General features: G+C 42.8%; 1 long non-coding RNA gene across 1 annotated transcript in view; it reads right to left on the reverse strand.

Annotated features, from left to right (window-relative positions):
• Positions 1-9,298, reverse strand: part of LOC125689408 (uncharacterized) — a 42,541-nt gene extending 33,243 nt beyond the window's left edge. The window contains exon 1 of the long non-coding RNA XR_007375249.1: positions 9,098-9,298. This is a non-coding gene — a long non-coding RNA (uncharacterized LOC125689408). The remainder of the gene's footprint in view (positions 1-9,097) is intronic.
• Between the last annotated feature and the right edge of the window lie 2,806 nt (positions 9,299-12,104).

Genomic DNA, 12,104 nt, shown 5'->3' on the forward strand with positions numbered 1-12,104 from the left:
AAATAAATGAGTCCTAATATTTTCCTCGGTTAGCATTTATGATAGGGACATTTGGACTACAAAAGATTACACTTGTCTTTAATAAAAATAGGCACTTATACATGAAGCCTATTAGGGCCCTTGTTATGCTAAAGAGGAGGAAGAGGAGGCAGAAGAGGGGAGAGGCGGGGTTACAAAAACAGGCTTTATACCACTACCATGTTTTTTGTGTGATTCCAGAAGCTATTTATTATCTTACATTAGCTAATTATGGCCTAACCTGAAATGGATTCCTGGATTGCGTACTCTACACTGCGGTGTGCCATACTGTGCACTCCCAAACCAACACAGCAAACACTACAAACCAACAAATACTTCTAGACCTGCAGAAATAGCCAGACAAGAGTGAAAGCGAGCTGCCTGGTAGCTGACCCTGGGTGGCCATGCCCCTGCAGGTCTGACATCTTTGGGTCTGGAGTCACGGTTCAGCACGCTGCACAGCTCAAGATTGGGAAAAGCCAGGAACTGGCTGCAAGGTGAGGAGTGGCACTGGAAGGGTCAAGACAGTAGTGAGGCTACATGAGGATCCCTGGGCATCTCCCGCATTCAAACACTAAAATTTTGCCATTCCCTTGTATTCTTCTCAGACTTGGTCTCAGCTGGGGTTGATCCCAGTTAAACCTCAACTTGATCACCAGTGCTACAAAAAAAAAAAAAAAAAAAAAAAAAAAAAAAAAAAAAAAAAAAAAAGCCCTTAAAATAATTACATCAATTCCTTTCAGAAGAGAAGACATCTTCAATGTTGCCAACAGGTTTAGAGCATCTCGTGACAATGTTCTCTTTTCATTAGTTATGTTAACACTCCTTTTGTTAGCTATTTATAGAGTGCTCTGTACTCTTCCTCACACTTAATCTTTTCAGAAATAACTTCAGAGCAAACAAGCTGTAATGGATGATTCAAGACACTGGAAATGCATCTGGCTGAGACCACAAAACTTTGTCTTTCTCTTAGAAAGTAATCATCCGAAGCAAGCACATCAGGAAGCGTGCAGTGCAGTCTACCAAAGAGCCAGCTTGTCTGGCTTTGTGAGACAGGTTTGGAGACCCAAAAGCATGTATAACATTTGGGTTTGTTTTCTTAACTAGCTGCGGCTTTCACTTTTTTCTTCTTTTTTTTTTTTCATCTAATGCTAAAGTCATTTAAATCAAAAAATCATTTAAATATATTGGGCGCAGGCTTTTCTCTTAAATCGATGTGAAATACACAAGACCAATTTAATCACAAAAGTACCACTTCCTTCAGGATGTCAGTAATTCTCAAAATTGCTTCAGATATTTGCTGGATATCAGAAATGGGTAATGCAGCATTTTAAGTGGCAGAAATGCATTAGTACTATGTAAGTACATGGTCCTTAATGTACTAATCTCAGCAATATGTGTAATGAGAACTTTCAGTAACACTTTATTTTAAGTGTCCTCTGAGAAATGCTAATTTACAATGAAACACCTATGGAAGTACATGTGACATCTATATGAATACCAAATGAATTCATTTTGATCAATGCTATTACAATGAATATGCTATGAATTCACAATGATAGGGTGTTTAAAGAATTACCACCTTTTCCTTTAATATTACACATGTTTTGAAGATTAGTGTAGATTAAAAACCACATTAGGTGTTCAACAGGGGGTATATATGGTATGCACTGTTTAAAACATGTTTGCATCATGTAAAGCACTACAAAAAATACCTGCTGGTAGCGGACTGTATTCTTTCCTCAGTCCTGGTAACAAGATCTGTTGAGTTGGGCTTGCATTTGAGGGCAGAACCTAGCACAGTGGGCTGGCCTGGGTGCTCACTGCTCACTCAGCCATGGGATTACTCACCTGCCAAAAAAAAAAATGGTGGTACAATCTAGTAGGCAGCATTTTCATATGCAAGAACAACGCGAGTTGGGCATTAAAAAAAACTGGTGAGCCTTTCTAAAATCAGGCCATTCATGTCATGAAAGGAATCACTGGAACTTGAGAGCTTTGCAAACATGACCCTTAGCTGAAGTGCCAGAGCAGGGGTCCACTGTTGTCCTCACCGAGAAGTTTTGGAGCAATGCACAAAACAGGGTGCAGAGAACATGATCTGAAAACAGTTAGGTTTGAAGAATGTGGGAAACAAATATGGTCAGAAGATAGCAGCCAAAAAAAGACACTGATCACCTCTGCATGGTTGCCACCTCCCCGTGGGAGCTGGCTGCCATTCCTGTCACAGCTCAATTTAGGACAGGTTCTGGCCATAGGATGCAAATATTCCTTGTGCATCACAGCTCTGCAGGCAGAAGGGGAGAAGGAGAATTTTCCACAAACAAATCTAGAAATTGCTGCAAGTTGGTCTGCAGACTCTCATAGCCAGTTACAGCTAGACTATGAGGCTGTAGTTTCTCTTCACTTCAAAATCCTACAAACTTTTATACATATGTAAACATACAGCAGTGGTGTCTTTCTCTAAATACAACTGCGTTTAGTAAAGATCAGTAGCAGTGGCAACTGGTCTCCTTTTAAGCACTGGGCTGTTTCTTATTGTTGCACAACGCCCCTGGCTGTGTTTACGTAGGATCATTTCCTTTTACATCTGGCAGGAGCCCTATTTACTGGTAGATGCCAATAAGAAATTGCACTAATAAAGGTGCAGCACCTGCCAGAGCAAAGGCTGAACCAGCAGTACGTGTTGGCTGAGCGCTGAGAGATCTTACTAATTGCAGTGGCTGGCCCCTGCCTAGTCTGTGGGGCATCCGGAGCTCTCGGCAGCGATTCATATGGCTTGGAGAAGATACAGGAATCTCCCTGAAGCACGAGGATCCCTTCACACCCAGCATCAAGTACCTCCTGTGAGATGCTCCCTGCACTCCCCAAGCTGCCCAGCACTGAGCAGAGCTCAGCACCTTGCTGCTGGAACCACCGCACTAGCCACGATTTTCACATGCCATGCAATGACTACCTGGCCCAAAGAGGTCCTCTGAGCTGCTCCAAGCTCCTTGTGTCACAATAGTAGAGAATCTTAAAGATCATGCAGTTCCAACCCTCTACCATGGCACCAAGACTACTGGGTGGCCATGTGTCCAAGTAAACCTGCTTACACAAGCACGTGGAGTTGCTGAAAGCAGGCTTGCCATCTTCCCATCTCAGACGGGATTGTTGCTTTGACCAGCAATCAGAAATTTAATGAAATCATGGAAGGGATCCTGAACTGTTGCATCTGTGATGGCACGAGCACGCTGCAGCAAAGCATGTCATCTGTCAGCAGAGAAAGTGAAAAGGAACTGCTGAGATTGTTTGGTATTTACATTTAACCCATTCTTTTAATTTAGACAAGAAAGCAGGGGCCACATCTCAGAAGAGTAGTAAAAGAAAACAGCACTTCATTTGTCAGTCACTAGGATAAATAACACAAATAAGGAATGAACTTCCGCTAAAAAGTTTAAAATCCGATTTAGAATAATAAATACCATTAATGCCATTTCTCGCACTGTTTGCCCATATGGGCCACATGTCTTCTGGCATGAAGTTGGCACTACGAGATAGACCTAAAATTCATGTTTTGCTTAATCAGTACAAGTCTGGAAATCAGATACCGAAAGAAAAGAAGAGAAAAAAAATTGTTGTGAAATGGTCAAGTTTTGTGAGAAAATTGCCTTAGAATGAAATTCTGCCCTTTTTTCTTCCACTCCAAGAAGTCATTACCATCTGACAGCTGTTTAGTGGCATATGTGTGTTGGTGGTACCAGTCCAATTCCTAGTGGGCAGGTGTCTGCATCACAAAAGCCACCATCACAATTGGCACTAATTGGCACCCTTGCTGGCAACGAAGACGCAGAAAACAAGGATTAGATGGCACAGAGATCAAATTATGCTGTCACCACAAAGGTGATCCCCTTTGGGCTAGGAGGGCCTGTTGGCAGGACAGTGCAGGAAGTTTGCACTGCCCAGGCTGCTGGCAGCAAGGCACATTTCACAGCCACTCTCTTTCACTTTGCACTTTCAGCTGAATTTCAAAAACAGAAAAGAAAACACCAACACCCAAACTCATAATTCAAACAAGTCAGAAAATTCCCTCTTAATTTGGACAGATTCTGGCCAATACAAACTCACTATCTGGTGCAGATAGTCTCCATATTGCTCTGCTGTGGTATCAATATATCAGATGTCTGTCTTTGTGTGTTTTTCTTTTTTTTCTTTTTTTTTTTTTTCGGGAACAGTGTGCAAATTCTGTGATTTTTCTAAGTATAGGGTGCAAAATACCCTGGAAAATAAGGGGGAGGAGGAGTGTCTTATAGCTCAGCAAGCTTTACGAGGATACTCTCTTAGTTATTGAGATGAGTTGAATAATTCTCCACTAATTTATACACCAGTGAAACTAGCCTGTTGGCAAGTCCACAATTAATGCGAATGCCAAGTGGGATTGCAGCTTTGTTTCATCTAGGAAAACACTTAGCTGAACAGCAGCTTTCCCAGCTGAAAATGTGTCTGTCTTTAAACTTGCAACAGAAGCTGGCGTTTCTTCGGTCCCATTCACTCTATCATTATGATGCATTATACAATGTAATGATGTAATACGCTGGAAAGCTGAAACGCTATCTCTTTGCCAAAAATAATAATACAAAAAGTGTACAATTATTTTCATCTATGAAAGCCACTCTCACTGCCATCTCCCGCTCCCCACTCAAAGAGAAAGCTTCCCTAATAGCGGATCATCTCTTTCTGTTTGCGAATTGAACGTGAACATGAAGAGGGGGATGCCAGCTCAGCCATGCTGAGTTACAACTTGCAGAGATGTAAACATTTCCACCATGCAGTGCCTCTGTTGCCTTCTCTCTAACAGCTTTCCCCCCCGTTCACCAGCCTCTTCCCTGAGGGATGCAGCCCAGGGCCGAGCAAGACAACATTACTGCTGGCAGAGAGGGACCAGCATTTGGACTTTGGATAATGGATCAAAGTGGCAGGAATTTTTCAGGCCTGGTCATACCACTCCTTAATCACCCAAGCCAAGAAAGTATCACACTCACATGTGCAGCTGCATATATGATGCAAGTTCAGGCTTCAGACAGGGGATGTGACTTGCCCTGGCGGTGGAAAAAGCAGTGAGGAAGCAGGAGCAAAACACAGAGCACTTTAGAATAAGTAGCTGCTCCACCATTTTATCTCTCATTGGCTTACATGGGGTTCACAAAGCCCCAGCACCCCAACACCCACCCTGTGCAGAGCCTCTAACTTCTGGCCTTCAAGTACTTCTAGTAGCTTCTAACTTCTGGCCTTCTACCTTCTGGCCTTCAAGGCCCTCTGATGGTACCCCACCTCAAAATTTTCTGAGTGACACAGCTGGGCTTGGTGAACAGTACAGAAACAGAAGTCCATGCAGACACGTGTTTTCCTCTAATAAATGCAAGTAAAGCTTGGCACTACTGCATTTAGCTGAGCATATTCACCCCTGGAGTCTACACACCAACATAAGTGTGTGGCTGCAACACGGAGCTGGAAATCCCATTTGCCACCACTGGCCCTGGAAGCCCAGAGGCAGCACTGAATGATACGTGGCTTTGGATGGGGCTGTGCCACCCCTTGGGCCCAGCTGACCAAAGGCAGCCTGAAGAGCCACTGCAGCTGCAGGGGGAGGGCGCACCCAGGAACAGCATGAGCCGTCCCACAGCAGCAAAACAAAGTCCAAATCTGCCTCATATCAAAGTCATGTTAGTCACCAGAACCAGCAGCTCCCAGGGCAGGGATTGCCAGCACGGCAAAAGCCACCCGTGGTTGTTCAAGGGCAGAGTCAGTCCCAAGCAAAACCCCAGCCCGCACCAGGAGCTAAGGATGGCCCTTCAGAGCAGAAGTAGAAACTTGAGGGACAGCAGGGCGGCGAGGAGAAGCCACCAGCAGCGGGGTCAGAGGCGAGAGTCACGCATCGCGCATGGCTCGGCTGCAGCTCTGCCATCCAGAGTGCTCTGCTCCTGCAGTGATGCACAATGGCACCGTAAGTGCGTCTTAATCATACAATAAAGTGTTAGCTCTGATTAGAAGAGAAAGATGAATTTTTCTGCTAAACCAGGGTAACCCTAAAAGCGTGTTAACGTGAAATACTAAACAAAATGCTACTCATCTATAATAAATCTTATTACACATTTTGGCAATTTTACTACCAACATACTGAAGGTTTCAAGCAATGTTTGAAAATAGAAATCTTAAATTGAATCATTGTTGCATGAATATATGCAAAATATTCATTTCTAGCACTGTGAGGGTTGAGTGCTTTTAAATTGGAGAAATCACTCATGACTTCACCTTTTCATGCAAGATAAAGTTGTATGTGGTAACATCATTACAATGTCATGAAAGGAGTGGAAATCATACAACAGTTCTGCCTAAAGCTAATATACAAAAAAGTACTTCTATATTTTTCAATATTGTTCAGTATTTAAAGGTGCAGTACAAGGCTTTAAATATATAAAAAAAATCATTAGGCTTCAGATGTCAGCACGGCCTTCACTGAGTGCTGAGACTAATAAAATCATTGATGAGATCTCTTTAATATTTAACAGAATTCATGTCCTAGGTATCAGGCTATTTTCAACTCCGGTCTCTGTGGAGGGAACTAAATATAGAAATTTTTTAAAAAGCAAATGATTTATGCGGTGGTCATTATAGATTTTTTTTTTTTTAACAAGGGCTCTAAAATTAAACTATTTACTCAATAATGCTGCCATAACAATAGAAAAAAATGCTACGGCATTTAAATAGAGTTTCCTATAAATCCTTTAGCAGAAGATTACTTCAAAAGTACGTATCCCTTTTACACACATTATAACAATCAGTAAATTCAATCAGTGAAAATGAACGAGCACATTTCACAAGGAGTTGCCGCGCCATGAATTGCCAATATATAGTTCAGGAGATTACCAGAATCTTAAAGATGCTTTAAAAGAGTGGGAAAAGAACAATCTGTGCTTACATACTTTTTTTTTTTTTTTCTTTTCATCCCAGTGACAAAAAATAAAAAAAAAAATTTTTTTAAATTACACCTGAAATTCAGCCTTGGAATTGGAAGCTACATTAAAAAACGCTCAGGCTGCAGTTAAACTACATTATTTTTTACAGCACATCTGCGGGGGGAAAAGATCCCTGGGTAAAGCAATCTGCCAGCGCCAGGTTCAGTGCTACCCCTGGCCAACAGCAGTGGGAAGCTGCAGCTCTCCAGGGCTGCCCCTTTGTGGTACAGCCTTAGGGAGCCAGGCAAAGTGTCCCCACTCTCAAGCCCGACCCACTGTGGAAATCCTCCATTTGGCAAAATAAAGATGCACATTTCTACATCACCACTCCCTTTGGGTGTAAGTCAGCCCCAGCCTGCTCTCTCATTTCCCTTAAAACTAACTGGCGAGGATGTGCCAACGAAACAAACTATTGGGTCGTTTTCATCCATTGATTATTGACAAGATGAATGAGATTCCTTCAGCCTAATGCTCCCTGCTACTCAAGGGCTAGCTGAGCTCTCTTTTTGCAGATATGTGGATTTTGAAATGATGGATCATAATAGCAGAGCTGGTGCCTATGAATGGGGATTGCAAACACTTAATATTTCAAGAGAAGTGTGTGCAACATGATCCAATCGCTCTGAAAAATGTACAGAATGGAAATATATAAAGAAAGCAGCTGGCATGAAAGAATAAACAAAAAAATATTGATAAAACTCTGTGTGGATTAGGCCAAATTTATTCATGTTGCATTTGAATAGTCTCATCTATATTTATGTGCGCTCACATCTATGCTCAATACGCAGAAGATCTCTCACCTCATCGCAGCGCTGCGCTGAAGGAGGCTCCCAATGAGCAGCACTGCAGAGCTGGCACGAGTACCCCAGCCCCACAGTGCCTGCAAGGACCTCAGCACTTGGCCCAGTCTCAGTGTCAGGTAAGGACATCCCATGTTAAACCCACAAGGGACAAGGTTGTGCTGAGTGAAATGGGAAACCAGAGCGCTGTCCCCCCACCATTCCGTGCCACCAGCAGCAGCTGGGGTTGCAACACAAGGTTTTTCTGCTGCTCATTCACAGCTGTCCATGAAGCTCCCTTCCTCCTCCCACCCCCAGCAGCCTCTCACTGCCAAGGTGCTCACCACAGCAAGCTCTGCTGGTTTGTCACTGGTCATGTGGTTCTTCCACGTGCCTGCCCTGAACAAGAAGGAGCAGAGCAGTGCTGTAGCACCACATTCCCCAGGCAGCACCATAACCATCTTCTCCTGGCACCCTGTCTGCTATCTGACAGCCACTTGCAGTGGGTTTCCATGGCAGGAACTTGTCCAGCAGCTTTATGGTTGAACAGGTTGGGGTCAGCGTGCCGGGCAGCAGCATCACCATCACTACACTTCCATCCAGAAGCAGCACAGAGATCCAGAACTTTCTCACAGTGTGCTGCCATTCACAGCCCAAAGCTCTGGGAAACAGTGAGAGGTTTTCAAAAGAGGTACAAATTTCACTGGAGCTGACAGATCAGGAGAGGATACCTAACGTCCAACCCAGCTACAGACAGAGGTTTTATCTGGGCTTTTCCCACGCCTGTTTTGCTCTTCTCTCACTTTGTCAGCCTGCGTCTGCTCACAGTCTCAAATTCCAAACCACTCTGCGGGCTGAATTTCCCAGATTTGCACTCCACTATGATCAAATTCAGTTGCTTAATAAAGGCTGCAGTAATGAGCCTGGGATATTTTTTTCGCTTGCTGGATTCCTACCTCACTTAGTATGAAGCATCCTGGCGCTTTGCACGCGCACACACAGCGGAGAGGTGGTTTGATCAGCAGCAGCAGCTTTGCTCTTGGCACAGGGCAGGGGCACTCTGGTTTCCCGAGCAGGTGGACCACCTGACAAGCAGCAGGTAGCCTCGCTTTTGACTATCGCGTTTTAAATCAGGGCTGTTTGGCAATTCATTAGTGTCTGCTAACTGTTAAACACAGGAAAGTTCAGAAGCACGCATATGTTTCCCTCCCTGCCTCCCAGGCGGTCGCTGTTCCAGGCAGCAACCTTTTTGCTCCCTGCATCAGGACTCGCACACTTCCCGTGGCTACGGCAGCAGTTCCTCACCAGGTGCCGGCGCTGGAGCTGTGGTCTCTGAAGAGCAGCAAATTCCATATGCTGATCTCCGCCTTTGTGGATGCCATTCGTTTCTCCTTGAAAGTTTATCGACGGAATTATTGAAATGTACACAAATGTCTGTGTTTGAAGGTGAAATTTGGTGGAAAAATAAAGATATAATAGGATCCTTTCTTATATAATTTCCTGGTGCGATGTCTGTCTAAAAAATGAAGTGAAATTACATGATGTCAAAAAATCATGTTTCAAAATGATTGACAATACGCGAGTGTTTTGCATTGTGAAACGAGGTGGAAAATTTTAATTGCGTGACGGAACGACATAATATTTATTAGAACCTTGTAACCACACTGGATTTCAGTGAAGAGGACACAACTTTGAATTTTATATTAATACTTCAGGCTAAATCTTAAATGAACACAGAGAAGAAAAATTCCAACTCGGAACTTGTGAATAATATTTAACCTCCAATAGTAAAATGGCATCTATAGAGTAAGCACGTCACCGTGGTGACAAAAAGATTCCCTTGTGCTGGTCCTGCAATTCTCATCTAGCAATGCTTAGTGCCCAGCTCCCAGGTCATGAAGAACTGCTTCCTCATGAATGCAGGGCTCTGATAGAGGCCTGCTGACAAACAGGGCAGGCTGGTGTTCTCAGACAGCCTAAAGCGGCCGCTTTTAAGCACTCTCATTTAACCAAGGAACAGCAGTGTAACCCAAATAAAAGGCGTACATCATCCAAAAGTACATACGGAAACTGTGACAGAAATGAGACCAACCTGACAGGTCTGAGTCTGATTCTGTTCAAGACATGGGAGACTGTGCTACAAATGTCTCTGTAGAGCCAAAAATTATATCCATCAAGCCTAAATGAAGCACCAGGAAGGGAGAAGTACAGAAAGCTACACAGGGAAAACAAAAAGGCCAGCCCCACTTTCCATCAGTGGCTCTATATAGCAGTAATTCACAGAAATTTGGGCTGGGACATCAATCACTGCACTGGAATCCTAAAAGGTTGCTGAATGGGTCTGCAGCTAGTGAAGCAGAAGAGGTCAGAAATTAAAATGGTTAGCAATGAGTAATAAGAAACCTTAGATCCTTAAAGAATTATTCGAAATAGATATTTATGCTCCTCTCTGAGGATGGGAGAGATTTTTCTCTTTTCCATCAAATTATCTTTGAGTGAGTACTGGGAACAATATTCTTCTTCTGCATATTCTCCCCAGTTCTCAAACAGGTTTCATTGTAGCTGTGCACATCCACCGAGCACACCAGTACACAGAAACCAGTATGTGTATTCCCAGAGAGAGTGACTTACACATCTGCACAAGAAGGCCCTCCACCTTCCTGAGAGCACAACAGAAAGTAGTAGGAACACAGAACTGCAAAGCCCAGTGCCTAACCCATGGCAGATGCCCAGAAAGTCCCATCCCACACTACCAGCCCAGGCAGGAGTCACAACCCACCTCAGTGCAGGACTTGTGCTCTGAACCCAGCACACAGCCCCCAGATACTCAGCAGTCTAATCAATGGAATGGAAAAAATAAAATAAAATAAAATAAAATAAAATAAAATAAAATAAAATAAAATAAAATAAAATAAAATAAAATAAAATAAAATAAAATAAAATAAATAAAATAAAATAAAATAAAATAAAATAAAAAAGCCCACTGTAAAATATGTATTAGATATTTCTGAATAGCAAATAAATCTAAAGAAATCACAATCTGCTTAGAGCTACCCCACAAGAAAGAGAAAGAAAGACAGATCTATTATTCATTTCAAGTTACTCCGTCAGACTCCTTTGTAAATAAAAATTGCTACAGGACAAACAGGCCCGAAAAAATTTATCTGTTCCACCCTCAAACAAGGAGTGAACACACACCCAGAGCTCCACGTCCTGAAAATGCAACCCTGGCCCCTGCCCTGCACCTGCCAAGGACCGAGTTCCCCATGTTCATGCATTGGCTTCTTCCTCTCTCTCCTCAACACACACACACACTTGACAATCTGAGATTCTTATTATTGTAGTAAAGAGGAAGTGTGAAACCGACTCTGCCATTGGCCAAGGTCCACCAATAATTCAAATAAAAACTTTCTTGGAAGGAACCTGGACAGATTATGGTCTGATTCAGCAGTGAAGACTACACAACCTGAAGATGAATGCTCCCCAAATAGCCCTTTGCTCCAGTCATTTTGAAGTGTTTGTAAAATGTTTACATCTCCTATCTGAATATTAACAAAATCATTTTTAACAACAGCACATAAAACACCTGTGTCCTTGTGCAGAGCAGAGAAGATTATTCTCGTAGTGTGAAATAAAAATGTTGGGGTCCCTCCATTCTTAAATCACCGAAGACTGATCTGCCTCCTTCTACCTGTTTGTGTTGTTCAGTTTTACTCTGTTGAGAAAGGAAATAACCATCCCTGAATAAGCAGCACAGGGTACATAAGAGCATCACAAAGTAATTATGAGTTTATGACATCATCTTAATATTACTGGGGAGAGACTGAAAGACCCAGGAGAAATGCCAGATTTCCCTTTTGGGAAAACGTTAATGGATGCTTACAATCTGTTTTCCTTTGTTTGGATGTTACAACCAATAATACGCTTTTATGTCTATAAATAAAGGCAAAAGTTGAATAAATCCAACAAGCTCCTGAGCCTGCAGCTCTGAAACTTGATTCACATTCACAGTAAAGATTTATGAGTCACTCACGGAGAATAAGTTGAAACTGCAAGATTTGGAGTGAAATTATTCAAAGGGGTGATTATTTTCGGAATGATTATGCATGCACACCTGATCAGGGTGTCACCTCGGCCCCCCTGTCCTGCATGATGAAATGTGGTAATATTTCTGCATTTCTCTTTGCTTGCACAAAAGAAGAGCGTGTAAGAGCAATCAAGTTATTTATTTTTACATGCAACACATCATCTTGTGGAAATATTTTCCCTTTCACTTAGATCACAAGACGTGTTTATTACATTCATTCACATG

The sequence above is a fragment of the Lagopus muta genome, chromosome 2 (assembly GCF_023343835.1).
Source record: "Lagopus muta isolate bLagMut1 chromosome 2, bLagMut1 primary, whole genome shotgun sequence".
In the NCBI taxonomy this organism is placed as follows: domain Eukaryota; kingdom Metazoa; phylum Chordata; class Aves; order Galliformes; family Phasianidae; genus Lagopus; species Lagopus muta.